This window comes from Tupaia chinensis, unplaced genomic scaffold (genome assembly GCF_000334495.1).
Source record: "Tupaia chinensis unplaced genomic scaffold, TupChi_1.0 Scaffold000437_1, whole genome shotgun sequence".
NCBI classification, from domain to species: domain Eukaryota; kingdom Metazoa; phylum Chordata; class Mammalia; order Scandentia; family Tupaiidae; genus Tupaia; species Tupaia belangeri.
In genome coordinates this window covers 3,225,954-3,241,253 of record NW_006159942.1, presented here as the reverse complement: position 1 = coordinate 3,241,253, position 15,300 = coordinate 3,225,954, and the positions used below count along the sequence as shown (strand labels likewise).

Genomic DNA, 15,300 nt, shown 5'->3' with positions numbered 1-15,300 from the left:
AGAGAGAACGAAAGTGAGAAATCACTCCCTGAGGGGATGGCCACTCTGCAATCCCTTCTCCTCCATTCTCCTCTTGAGATCTTGGGTATGCACGCACATGTACCTGGCGTGAGTTTAAGACACAGGGTCCGGGACTCAAACTGCGGCCAACTACATGGGAGTCCAGTGACATAGCCGTTATGCCATCTACTGGTCCCAATAACCTGTTTTTATTATCCATAGATGTATTAGTAGTTGCTTTTGTTTGTTGGATTCACCTATAGCTCATGTAGAAACTCTAGCTGAAAAAATGTATTAATGTTAGCTTTTTCTTTTTATAATTTTTTGTCAGATGGTACATAGGTGCACAGGAGAGAGAGGGAGAAAGAGAGAGAGAAAGAGAAGGGAAAAGACACCCTCCCCCCAGCAGGGCTGATTATGTTGCAATCCTTTTTCCTTCCATTTTCCATCCTCGCAGGAACATAGGCATGTGTATGCATATCTGGTGTGTTTTTCAAACCACCTGGTTTTTCAAACCAGGATTCGAGTCTTGGTTGGCCATATGGGATACAGCTTCCTCTGCATAACATAACCATTGTGTTTTGATGCCAGCCCACTATCTATACTTTCTGTGAATGTTTACATGCACATAGTCCTGAAATGTTTATATTTCATGTACACATTTCACTATAGAATTTCCTTGGCCTTATCTTCTTAGAGTTCTAATTTTTTAAGATAAACATCAAAATCCAAGACGTAAGTTATTCTATGGTCAAATGATCTGGGTCCTACCTGCATCTGTGCCTGATCTTTTTTTTTTTTTTTTGGAGAGATTTTCACTGTAGGGCGCGTGCGCTCGCCAGACAGACAGAGAGAGACATAGAGACAGAAAGCGAGAAATCGCCCCCCAGGGGGGATGGTCACGTCGCAATCCCTTCTCCTCCATTCTCCTCTCGGGATCTTGGGCACGCACGCACACGCGCCCGGCGTGAGTTTTAAGCCACCGGGTCCGGGACACGAACCGCGGTCGACTACGTGGGAGTCCAGCGACATAGCCATTACGCTAACTGCTGGTTCCCAGCATCTGTGTCTTATCTGACACCACACTTCCTCTCAATCAATTTTCCAAGCACACTGCTGTTTCAAAATAGGAGTAGGTGGGCAAGAGGCAGTTGAGAAAGAAAAAGGGGAGGTATACAGAGAAGAAAAGGAGAGCCTTGAAATCGCAATACAGGCCTGATATTTGTAAAGGAAATGTGGAGAAAGGGTCAAGACTACAAAACCATTTCCAGGTTTCAGTCAGTCTGATAAAAAAATCATTGAGCCAAATTTTCCTATTAAGACAATTCTATATCTCATAGGAATGAACCTACATTAGGGCTCCCAGTGGTGCTCAGAACTTGGTAAGGATCCAGAAGGAAGCAGTTGATGCTGTCAACAGTAGACTTGAGTAGCTCATTTACGGTTATCGTGTCTTTCTCTTTCTCCAAACAGATCTATTTGTTTATGCAAGTTCAGGAAATAGCTTCTTCACAGTTTCTTTGGGTTTTATGAGGGGGCTTCAAAAGTTGGTGGAAAAATAAAAATTAAAGTATAATTTATTTTAGTGCAAACAAATTGAAATTCATGATACATGTAAAAAAAAATTAATACGCTAGCTCCATGAACTCTTAAAAGATCCCCTGTATATGTAAGGGACATCACAGAAAAGGTAAGTTAGTAGTACAACCTATGGGTCGTGTTTCTGAAGTTGCTCTCAGAGCTACAACTGCTCCTTACTCTCTGTACTCTCCATGCTACAGTCTTCTCACCTTCACTGATCACTTGGATATGTCATAGAGATTTAACCAGTAAAATGATGCAAACTGTCGTTCTTGAGTGGCCTGAGACCTTTACAATAATATCCAACCCAGGCCAGGTCATATTATATTGGGTGGGATTTCATATTTGTGAATCAGACATCCTGTAACTGCATAAATAGTGGTGCCAACTGAGCTTTTGACAACAGGAAAGGCAAAGTCATACCTGGAATAGGTATTCATTCCTGTGTCAATATAGTGTTATCCCTTAAAAGATGGAAATGGCTAAATGCAGTTAACCTGCCATCAAGTGACTGGTTAGTCCCTTCAAAGAATATTGTCGGGCCAGCAGGCAGCATGGTGGTTAAAGTGCTGAACTCCTACATGATCAACTACAGTTTAAGTCTGGGACATGATCTTGCTTCCTTACTTTCTATCTCTTTCTATGTCTCTCTCTCTCTGTTCGTCTGTCTCTGGTGAGTGCATGTGCCCTATAACAAATTAAAAATAGAAAGCATTAATAACTAAAGTTAAATAAATCATTTTTTAAAAAGAATATTGTCATTCCAGAGGTTCAGGTTTGGCCATTTCTTTCCTCAGGTTCTAAGAAGATCTGAGGAAAATTTGCCCTATCCCCTGAGTATGTTGCAAATACGTGAACGTCCATGGCATGAGAAATTGCCTTCAAATCAATGAATTCTTGCTAGTTCAGTTTTATATTTTATCTTCCTCCCTTGATCAAATACCCTCAAAAGTCAACCCTAGGGGTATGTCTGCAGTATGTACAATCTGATTCTTGCATCTACTTCACTTTATATTTTCTACATCATTATGTGATGGCCCTAATAAGGACCAGCCAGGTTACACTGTGATTTAATTCTAGCAGCTAGGAGAGAAGGTGAATGCCGATTCTGAAGAAGGTACTTTTATTCTATGGAAGAGAGTTCTCCTTCAAGCCTTCTAGAACTACTGATTTCCTAGATTTTATCAGGGAAGAGTGGGTCACATTTGAAAGCACTGGGACAATACCGGGTAAAGGAAAGAGAAGGCTAGGACAATCCTAATACCACACTGTGTATGTGACAACTGAGAAGGAAAAAAAGAGAGGAAGGTAATTTGTGTATGAAGGGTCATAGTTCTGAGAAAGTTCCATCTGGCTTAATGAGAAGTTCGTGAGTAGATTCAACCATAGAAAGAGTCCTGTGTCTCATATAGATGATCTTGCATATGTAGTTCTACCATGTAGCAATCTGTGGAAAACGCAGTCTAAGAGCAAATGTGGGAAAAGATAGAGAATAGGAACAGTTAGGAATGTCAGTCAATTACGCTCCCCATTGCAGACGCCATGATTTTTTGCAACCATAGGGCTTTGTGCATACTCTCTTTAATTTTCTTGAACAACTCTTCTCCCAAGTATTAATTTCTAGGGCAAAGTACAGCAAACCAGGTGCTTGAAACAACATAAATTAATTTTTTCCCTCTTCTGAAGGCTAGAAATCTAACATTAAGGTGTCAGTAGTGTCAACTCCTTTTGTGGAGAGTAAGAAATTTTACTATGCTTTGCTCACTATCATATTCTTAAATTGTTGCATGATGCCTTGCCTGTAGTAGGTACAAGGAATACAAAATGGATGGGAAAAGAGCTCAACTTTTGGACTAAAGAACAGAAGAGGAATGGTGGGAGAAGAGTGGTAAGATTCTTCTTAGATTGACTTGGAAATTTGGTAAGAGAAGTTGGAGAAGTGTGATTGGGTTATGAAGGGTCCTCTGAATGAGGTGACTTGAACTGTCTTTTAGAGGAATTATTTTATTTGGGGGCGAACATAAGTTAGAAATAAATAAGGCAGGCCTTGACTGTATTGATAAGAGTGGTTTAATCTCTATGATCAAAAACTGATTACAAGATTTTTTTTCCCCTTCAACATATAGCTACACATTAACTGCAGAGATTTCTAAGTATGCCGACAAGGACTCTTTGTTCTGTATAGAAGACTATATTTTGTCAGTGTGAAATAAAATAATTAATACTGCCAAAATGTCATAAAACCAGAAAAGGGGAGGGAAAAAGGGCATATTCTATGACAATGTTAGCAAACAGAAGGCATCACCCACAGGTGGATTCCTCAATTAGAGACTTAAAAATATGATCCATCCAAGAAACAAGGGCAAAGAAATAACTACTAAAGGAGATAGAGGAAATAGATAACCAAATGGAACATAGAAGAAAGAAACTGATGAGACACCAGAAGAATGGTTTTATATATCCACCCACTAGCCTATCTGTGTCTTTTTCAAACACATGGAACTTTTTTCAAAGTTCATACTTCCTTTTTTATCATTTTGGGGTGAGGATAATTTTGATAGTACTGACAGAAGAATGCAGGGAGGTCACCTGTTAATTCCTTTATTAGCATTCCTAGGAGATTAAAGGAGAGCAGTTGGATGCTGGTTTAAATTTGAATTTAATATCCTGCAGAGTTCAAAAGACTAAAAACTAGGTAGGACTTGAATAATTTTACTTTAGTTCCTATTCTCTTGCAAGTGAGAAACTTCTGATAAAATTCAATCAGTATGAATTTCATCTAATACAACCAAAATGTTTCCCAGATGCAAAAGCATGTTACAACTCTGAGGGAAGCCCTGCCAGTATAGATGGCTGTTCACGTGTTTCCAATTAGGAAAAACTGATGGAGGGGGAGGGCCTCCTGACAATAGTTATTGTGACCACTGATTATTACTGTTCTGGCAATTGTGGATCATATTTAATGCTTTGTGAAGTGCTGAAATAGTATAATGTGTCCTGAAGAATTGTGAATTTTTTAAATAAATGTTGAACACTTGTGTCCAAATTTCCATTCTAAAAATGGTATGGAGAATCAGATTAACATTCAAAAAGGTTTACAAATAGTTGGATAAAACATTCATAATGCGGTGAAATGTGGAAACAGTTATTTTTGCGAGACTTTCAAAATACTCCTATTTAAGTTTCATTTTGATCTGTAATTTTTAATTTATTTTATACCAGTTCAGTAGTTTTCAGGTGTCATTACATTTTGTCCCCCTTAATTAGAAGATGACTTTCTACATCAGAATACTTAGAAACATGTTTTGCAATCTTTAGTGTAATATGTAGTGTGTTGGTCAAATATCCCAAGTTGCTTATATGCAGATTCATGGTTCATTAACTTTTTCTTTTATTAAAAACCACATGGTTTGGAACATATTATTTTAATTAGCTTTTAGAAAAGGGGTAGTGTCATGTATCAGAAGAAGCACGGGTTTAGACCTTGGACAAAAGGTGTGTTCAAACACTGCTCTGCTTTTTCTAGTTGTGTGAACATGAGTAAGGCATTTAACATTCCTGAGCCTCCATTACCTTATTTTGAAAGATGTTCTATCATCATTCAAACATCATCGAGGATACATGATTGTGAAATGGCTCAGCATGACATAGGGAGTCAATAAATGTACATATTCTTCCTTCCTGTTCCCAAGTGCTGGTGTCTACTTTTTCAAACACTGCTCAATGGTTATTTGTTGCTGATAACACAAGTTCACGAGTTACACTGGTGGTTATATTCTTACTGCTGCCTATTTCTACAATTGTCCTCCATCACCTAGTTGGTTATTAACACCATCATTGTAAGTCCAGTTGGCACATATTGATTGACTTTTGCATGAGGAACATATTGTAAATAACTATTCTCTGATTATTATTCATAGTTCCTTGCCTTGAGTTTGAAGCTTTTCACTCTTTTATTCCTTAGGGCAGGAAGTCAGGGAGTAAGGAAAAAGAATCTGGAAGAACAATTTTTGCTGCAAAAAATTATTGAAAGAGAAACTCATTTGCCATAACTATTATTTTACTTAGAACATTATTTCCTCTAGGCTTTAAGCAACAAATTGGAGCGAAACTAGTAGAGAAAATGAAATATACCAATATAGCTTCAAGCAGAGAAATTGATCAGTTTAACCTACGGGGATAATGATACATTAGCTTCTGAGACCAAAAAAAAAAAAAAAAAAAAAAAGGAAGCATTTTACTATGTCAGTTACAAAGGAGTCATTAGAAGACTAAAGAAATACAGAGACATAATTATGAGGAGCAAAGAGCTTATTGAGTCAATAATCAGCCTTAATACAAGAGAATTTTTGAAAGAATTAAGAAAACCAGAAATGGGCCTACTATATAACTTCAACAAAGTAAAAGACAATATATCACACAAATACACACAGACACACACAGGCATACACATTTGAAATGGGGGAAAATGAAAAGAGAAAAAAGGAAATATTTAAAGCAAACCATGTGAAGTATCCAAAAATGTCTTAGAAAATTATTATTATTTTTTGACAGGTTTTTGCTATAGGGCATGTGCATTTGCCAGAAAGACATAGAGAGAAAGCAAGAAATCACCCCTCAGGGGGGATGGCCATGCCACAATCCCTTTTCCTCCATTCTCTTCATGTGATCTTAGGCATGCACACACATGCACCCAGTGTGAGTTTAAGACACTGGGTCCAGGACTCGAACCACAGTCGACCACATGGGAGTCCAGTGACATAGCCATTAAACTAACTGCTTGTCCCAGAAAATTATTTTTATAGACAGTTTATTTCACTAGCTAATTAGTACATACTTTATCCTTTAGAATCTCTCCCTTGATTCAACCTTTATAACCCCAATCAATGAAATGCTATCTTTTAATATTCTGCAGAATGGCTATGGGGTTACCTTCTTGCAGCCATGAGTCACTTACTCAGAAGCACAGAAATGTTAGCCTCAAATGTCATACACAAATACTGTGGATTAACTTTGTGCAGATGTCTCTTACAGGACCTAGAAGGGAATAGAGAGAAAGGAGGCCTAACCACTGGCAGTGGTACTGCAAGTGCCCTGCAAATTGGGAAGCCACGTGGACAGCTGGGAATTTGGGTCCTAGGATGGGCCTGAAAACACACTGGGCAGCAAGGTGAGAGGATCTAAGATTTTGAGGAGTTTAAAAGCTGGAGAAAGTGTATTGTAGCACAATGAGATGCTGTCAAAAGTTCTTTCTCTCTCTGTCTCAAATATGCTATCATGAGAGAAAGAGAGAGTGAGAAAACAAGAGAAAGAATAAGAATTCCCAAATAGTTAAGCCAAGTTGTGAGCTATTGCCATTGTGGATCTTTACAGGCTTGAGCTCACAGGCAATTATAACCTCAGTGTTTATCACAAGGAACGATTATTCCCAAATAAGAGTAAAGTCACAACTTAAACTGTTTCTCCAGAAATGACTGCCACTAGTTCAAGATCTTAAATAGAGTCAAGAGATGGGTGCATTTAGTTATATTAGCAAAAGAAGAAATAAATACAAGAAGCAAATACTTGAGGGAAGTGTGTTAGAATATCATTAGTGAGTAGACTCTGTAAATTATTTCTCAAAGAGATGACTAAATAGGCCAGTGAGTGGCATGGTGGTTGAAGCAGTTGGACTCCGTGGCTTGAAGCACACTCCCAAGAATATGCCCCAAATCCCAAAAGGAAGGAGTTAAAGAGCAGAAGGTATTGTGATGAGACCATCCCCCATGGAGGTACTTTTTCACTTTCTGTCTCTTTCCAGTGAACACATGTGCCTTCTGACTTTATTTTTATTTATTTATTTTTTGGCTATTTTTTGAGGGGAATGATTACATGAATCATAATTTTGGCAAGCCGTTTTTATAATGTAGATTTTTAATCCAACCAATATTCTAAGAGGCACACTGCTGTGGAAAAACAGTCATAGTGCAATAATCGAAGACTTAATTGGCTACATTTCTAACATTGTTTTCTACTGTGACTCACCGTAAGTGGTGAGGACATATTTTCAGATTTGCATCCTTAGAATGTTAACAGCATGATCACTGACTCTTTTTATTTCTACTCCAAAATGAACAGAGGAAGAAAAGTTTTAATATTTTAATTATTAGAAATTGTGTTAGTAAAAACACTTAGAGTGGAAAAGGAAAAAAAAATGAGGTGGAAAAGTATAAGAAAATAAGATAGCATAAGTTAATACTCTTACTAAGAAAGGAGTACAAGTCTTTTCTCACGCGGCTGCAGAGATAAATATGACAGATGTGCATGTACTTGGCTTTCATAAAAAGGTGTACTTTATAAATCCAAGTATGGAGAATGACTAAAATATCTTAACCAGTTTACTCTTTAAGGCAACTATCAATTCTAAAAGCCAAGGACCTCAAGGCATAGAGTAAAACAGGCTCAAGATTACAATGGAAAATACATAAAAATCCTTCCTCTTCTTAAGGCACCACACTGACATGAGTATCTTTGATATTTTCTGGAAAAAAAAAAACAGAATTATATAATGTACCAGCCTCCTAGTAATTTCACATTCTTCCTGAAGCCCTAGAAAGATAAGAATAACATTAAGAAGAAAGAAACACAAACCTCACCCAGAGCTGTAGCAATTGTGCTTCACAGAAGCTGATAAGGCTCTGCATGAATTGCCTTTACAAATATTTTACCAAACTTATAAAAATACTTTTTCAGGTAGTTAAACTGCTTATTCTTTGACAATTACTAAGATATTGGGCTAATTACTTTAGTAATACAACTTTACTATCTTCCATCAGCTCTAGGTTTTAAGCAATACCTCTCCCTTTTTGTCCATAAGCGCTGGTTACCAGTCCCATGGATGCTCCTCTCCAAGATTATAAATCTCAGTAGAAAAATATTGCTCTTGAGAAGTTTAAGACATATGTCACAGAAAAAAAAATCACTCTCTTATTTGCTAAATTATTATTTCCCCTTTGCCTTTGAGCACATTTTTGTGGCCAATCTAGCCAATATTGGTTTTTCAGTTTCAATTGTGATAGAAATCACAAACAGTCTCACCTTTCCAGCCTGTGGCTCATTTGTGATCTGTGATTTATTCACTGGGTGCCTGTGAGCTCCCCAAGGAAATAATATCTTATTATTTCTGTTGTCTCCTGAGGTATCTTCAATTATTCTTATTCATTGATTGCTAAATGTTTGCCAAAGACTTGTTATAGTCACTTTTGTATCATGCAAATGCTCATGGCTTACCCTGTGGAAATATTTGTATTATTTCAGTAGTGAAATCTTTCTGCATTGGGGCCAGCAGGTGGCATGGTGGTTAAGGGCGCTAGACTCCTACATGGCTGACCATGGTTCAAGTCCTGGTCCTGGCTTCTTTTCTCGCTTTCCCTATTTCTCTCTCTCTCCTTCTGTCCTTCTCTGGTTAAATTAATACAAATAATTTTTAAAAATGTTTCTATATTACTTTATCTCAAGAAATGATGAAGAAAAATTTTATATGGGAAGAATTTATACTTCAAATTCATCGCTTATTTACTAAGACGAGATACTGGATATTTAAGTTTTAAATGTCATTTTTAATCCCTTGGAAGTTAGGAACAGATGTAATCTGAATCAAGCCGATTTAGTTAATTAACTCCAGTATTCTCTGACACAAATGCTATAAACAAGTATTATATTAAAGTCACATGTTATCATCTACAGCAAGAAGAAACATTCATGCAATCAACTGGCAACATGAAGTATACAAGTAATGGAGAGGACTTTTGGTTTTTTTAGATTTTTGTCATTGGGCACCTGTACTTGCCAGAAATAGACAAAGAGATTGAAAGAGGGAAAGTGATAAATCACCGCTGCCGGGGAGAGGGAGGGTAGCCATGCAGCAATCCCTTTCCTTCCATAATGCTCTCAGAATTTAGCGAATGCACATCTATGCACCTAGTGTGATTTTTCAAGCTTCCAGGTCCAGGACTTGAAAGGCACTTGGTCATGTGGAAATCCAGTAGCTTCAACACCATGCTACCTGCTGGTCTCATAGTGTAGAAAGACTTTACAATGTCATTTAAATATGTACTGGAGGGACCAGCAGTTAGAGTAATGGCTATGTCGCTGGACTCCCACGTAGTTGACCGTGGTTTGAGTCCCGGCCCCGGTGGCTTAAAACTCACGCCGGGCGCGTGTGCGTGCGTGCCCAAGAATCCAAGAGAAGAATGGAGGAGAAGGGATTGTGGCGTGACCATCCCCTCTGGGGGGTGATTTCTCGCTTCCTGTCTCTCTGTCTGGCGAGTGCATGCACCCTATAGCAAAAACCTCTCCCAAAAAAAAAAAGGTATGTACTGGAAATAAGCACACATTAAAAAGTGAAATTCATTACCTAATTGTAAATATGAATTCATAAATACTTTCTAGAATTTTAGAACAGTAATTAAGTTCTTATGTGCTATGAACTTTTATAAGGTGTGGGAATACAGCATTAAGATGATGTATAAGGTTACTATTCTCAAAAGCTTACATTCCAAAAAAAGAAACATAATTCACAGAAAAAAATGAATATGGAAATTTTAGCAATGGATAAATCCTATTGATTGATTAATTCCACAAAGATGTCATGAACTTCAAATATGCAATATGTTGTAGGGATAAAACTGTGAACAAGAAAAGTCCAATTATTCTTAAGGAATTTATATTTTGGGGAGAGTCCGGTAGTAAACATCATAGCTGTTTGTGTGTGTCTGCATGTACACACACAATTAGAAATAGTAATGAGTATGTTAAAATAAAGATAAAGTAGGAGGTTGTAAAAGACAAGAATAAGAAAGGATTCATAAAAAGAAGCCCTTTCATATATAAGACTTCATATTTTTATGTCAGTTTTAGATTCACAGAAAAATTTTAAAATTACAGAGATTTCCCATATTCTCCCTGCCTCCGCTCACCCATGGTCCCCTTCATCAACATCTCCTCCAGAGTGTAAGAATAAATGAACACACTCTGATAGATAATTATCACCCAAAGTCTGTAGTTGACACTAGAATTCACTCTTGGTGTTAGACAGTCTACGGGTGTGGACAGATGTATAATAACATGTGTGCAGTGTTACTGAATCCTATAGGACTGTTTCACTCCTTAGATATTCTGTGTTCCACCTATTCATCTCCCATTGCAAAACAAAGCCATTGACATTTTTATTGTCTCCATAGTTTTGCTTTTTACAGAATGTCCTCCGTTGGACTCAGATAGTTTATAACCTTTTTGGTTTGGCTTCTTTCAGTTAGGAATATGCATTTATGGTTCATTCGTATCTTTTCATGGCTTAATAATTCATTTCCTTTTAGTGCTCAATAATATCCTATTGCATGAATATATTATGGTTTGTTTTTCTATTTACCTACTGAACATTGTGGTTGCTTTCAAGGCTCAGAATTATTAATAAAGCTTTTGTAAACATTGTGTGCAGGTTTTGTTGTAGACGTTTTCACCTCCTTTGGGTAGATATCAAGGAGCGTGATTGCAGGCTCATAATGAGGTTTAGTTTTATAAGAATATGCCACAGTGCCTCTCTAAGTGGCTATACCATTTCCATTTCCAACAGCAACAAAAGAACATTCTTATTACTCCATGACCTTGCCAGAATTTGGTGTTATTAGATTTCAAATTTTGGAAACTGGCCATTTTAATTGTGGGTAGTAGTATCTCATTTTGGAAATGTGCATTCCCCTGATGACGCATAATGTAAAGCATCTTTTCATATGTATGGTCACTTGCCATTGGTGTGTGTATAGATAAGATTGTAATTGTGCTCATGACTATAATTTATTGTAGTGAAAGGGTACAGAGCAAAATCAGCAAAGATGAAAGGCACATGAGGCAATGTCTAGGGGAAACCAGACACAAGCTCCGAGAATTCTTTCCCACTGAAGTCATGCAGGACATTCTTAGTTCCTCCAGCAATTAGGTGTGAAAACATAAATAAAATAATGTCTTTCAGGAAAGCTCAGTAGAGACTCAGTACTCAAGGTTTTTGTTGGGGTTTTTCATGTAGTACTCTTCACCTACCACAAACCAAAACTCAGGACTCACGGAAGGAACAGATTTTTAGCAAAAATCACTTTGTTTTCACAAACAGTTCAGGCACAAGTCATTCCGATCTAGGAATAGTGGGGATTCTCCTGAAATTCAAGTGTTCCAGATGACTGGTCCATTTTTAAAACCTGATTGCTTGTATTTTTAGTGTTGAGTCTTAAGAGGTCTTTGTATATTTTGGATAACAATTTGTTATTAAACAGGTCTTTTGCAAATATTTTCTTCCAGACTATGATTTATCTTCTCAACTCTTTTCTTTCTCTTCTCAAAGACCCCTTTGAGAGCTAAAATTTGTTGGGAAACACAAGGAAGTAAGAGAGAGAAAGAGAGAGAGAGAGAGAACCTTAAGGGAGCCTGGAGTAGGAGGGCTCCTATCAGAAGATTGTCTAGTGCAAATGAATCTATATTTCATATGGTCCATTACATAACATTAAGAAATCAAAGGATTCAACCAATACAGATCATTTTTGCCATGGATCTATTATAAAACTAGTTTTACATCTTGAAATTTATGAAACTGAATTTTAAAATAATCTTTATCTCCTACTTTCAGGATTCTATAAAGTGTAAGGTATATAAAAATCAAGTTGAGTCTGATCTTTATGTGATAATTTACTTTTAAAAAGGCCACTTTTAAAACTTTTTACTTATTTTAAAAAATATAAGAGCTAGCCAGTAGTATGGTGGTTAAGGTGACTGGATTCCACATGGCTTACTGCAAGATTTAAGTCCTGGATCCAACAATTAAGGAACATACTGGGTATGTGACCAAAATCCCAAGAGGAGAATGGACTGGTGAGAAATGGACACATGTTGGAATATTCACTTTGCAAGCTTGAATAACATGATTGAATGTATAAAATAAACTGAAATTAAAATAAAGGATTACAGTGTGATATTCCTTCTAGGTGGTACTTTTCTCACTGTCTCTTTCTCTCTCTGAGGAGCACACATGTCCTATAGCAAACTTTAAAAAAATTGTGTTTCTTAAAAAGAGATATAATCTTAAAGAAAGAAACAATAATTCCTATTTCATGCTACCTGTATTAATCTTCTATTGTGCTGTGAACTAAAATATCTGAAACTGGGTGATTTATAAGAATGGAGGCTTATTCTGATTATGATTTGGAGGCTCTAAATCCAGAGGCCAACTTCTGGAAAGACTACCACATGGTAGAGGGCAGGATCTTGAAGCGAGCAGCTGTCCATAGGTTTATGCCTATTGTAGTCTTTGTTTTTCTCTCCACCCGAACTCAATATTAAGAGGTTCATCCTAATGTTGTCATCACATCTGAAGGCCTTACCCTGGGACACTATGAAGGGATTACATTTTCACTTTTATCTTTGCAATACAACCATGTCTGACCACATGAGTTTTGAAGAGACGTCCAAACTATAGCACTACCCTTTCAACATTCTATAAATTATTTTTGTGTTAAACTCTAATTTACAAATTTCAGTGCTAATATATATATATAAACACTGTTATTATTTTTTTAATCTTATGCGATAAGTCAAGTGTACTCACTGGAAAGAGACAGAGAGAGTCAGACAGAGGGAAAGTGAGAAATCACCCCTCCCCCCAGAGAAGATGGCCATGCCACAGTTTCTTCTCCTTCATCCTCCTCTTGACATTTTTGGTATGCACACACACATACCTGGTGTGATTTTCAAGCCACTAGGTCCAGCACTTGAAATGCAAGTGGCCATATGGGAGTTCAACTCCTTACCCACTATGCCACCTACTGACCCCTGGTTTTTAAATACTATTCTTCTATTCTTCAGAGTTTGCAGAATTTCTTGGGATTTTCTATGTAGCTTATATTGCAAACAAAATTATTTTTAGCTTTTACTTTCACATTTTTATGCTTTTGGTGACTTTTTTTGGTCTTATTTTATGAGCTGGGATGGCTAATACAGTATGAAGTAGTTGTTCATGCTGTTAAACATATTTTGCATCTAAGTATGTAAGAAATGCTGGTCTATAGTTTCTTTCCTTTTTTCCTTTTCTTCTCTTTTTTGGTAATGCTATTTTTATTTCAAAGTAAAATATTAATTGACAGTATTTCTGTTTTTTAATATTATATTTAGGTACATAAATTATATTCTTTCTCACCCTTCCACCGCCATTTTAAACCCAGTTCCATACAACGCTCCGCTGCCACTAATACTGCTTCCCGACCTGCGCGCCAGCCTCCCTCTGCGGACAGTTCTGCAGCCATGGAGGAAGTGAAGGAGTATGACATAGAGGAGTTTGCGAGGGATCCAAGATCAATGCCAGCGAGAATCAGAAGGATGACAGACTGCACCCTTAAAACAGATCCAGTCACTGAACGATCAAGAGGATTTGGATTTGTACTTTTCAAAGATGCTGCTAGTGTTGAGGTTTTGAAACTAAAAGAACACAAACTGGATGGCAAGTTGATAGACACCAAAAGGGTCAAAGCTTTAAAAGAGAATCTCCCAAAAAGGTTTTTATGGATGGGATGAGCTCAGATACTTTCCAAAAACAAATCAAAGGATATTTTGGAGACTTTGGAGAGAATGAAAACATTAACATGGATACAAAAACGAATGAAAGAAGGGCATTTTGTTTTATCGCACATAGAGGAAGAACCAGTAAAGAACTTATTGGAAAGCTGATACCGTCAAATTGTTTCTGGTAAGTGTGAAATCAATGTTGCACAAGGAAAAGAGGTGTATAGGCCACAGCCACAACAACAAAAAAGAGGAAGAGGTGCTGCAGCTGGTAGAAGAGGTGGTCCTAGGGGTGGTGGCTGAGATCAGGGCCAAAACTGGAACCAAGGGTTTAATAACTATAATGATCAAGGATATGGAAATTATAACAGTGCCTATGGTGGTGATCAAAAGTATAGTTGCTATGGCGGATATGATTATACTGGGTGCAACTATGGGAACTATGGACATGGACAGGGATATGTAGACTACAGGGGACCACACAGTACTTATGGCAAGGCATCTCAAGGGGGTGCCAGTCACCAAAACAATTACCAGTCATACTAGAGGAGGACATTAGAGAAAACAGGAGATGTTAAAGTAACCCATTTTTCAGGACCACATTGAAAATTGGTCTCCTGTTGATGTAAGATGATTATTTTGTAAAACTTTATGGTACACAAGACACGACTGTGTTCCACTGTATATAGCCACCAGCTAGTTTTCTTTGTTTTTACTTTGTCCTTTGCTATCTGTTTTATGACTCAATGTGGATTTTGTGTTTATACAAATTTTATTTGTTGATTTCATGTTAAACCTCAAATAAATGCTTCCCTATGTGAAAAAAAAAGAAATTATATTGTTTCTCTTTTGAATACTTCATAGAATTTATTATTAATGCAATCTTGGCCTGGATTTTAAACTTTGTATAAGGTTTTTGTTAAGAATTATTTTATTTAACTTTATTTACTTATTTTAATTTGACCAGAGAGGTAAAGAGTGAGAAAGAGAGAAAATAAGAAAGCAATCTGCCAGGTCTGGGACTCGAACCATGCTTGGCCATGTAGGAGTCCAGTGCCCTTAACCACCATGCCACCTGCTGGCTCCTGTATGAGGTTATTAAATTTGATTTCAATTTATTAAAAGAGAGATGTTAAT

At 37.1% G+C, this 15,300-nt stretch overlaps 1 pseudogene; it reads left to right on the top strand.

Annotated features, from left to right (window-relative positions):
• LOC102485054 (heterogeneous nuclear ribonucleoprotein D-like pseudogene) overlaps nucleotides 1-14,709 on the top strand; it is a 49,258-nt pseudogene extending 34,549 nt beyond the window's left edge.
• Nucleotides 14,710-15,300: the final 591 nt, after the last annotated feature.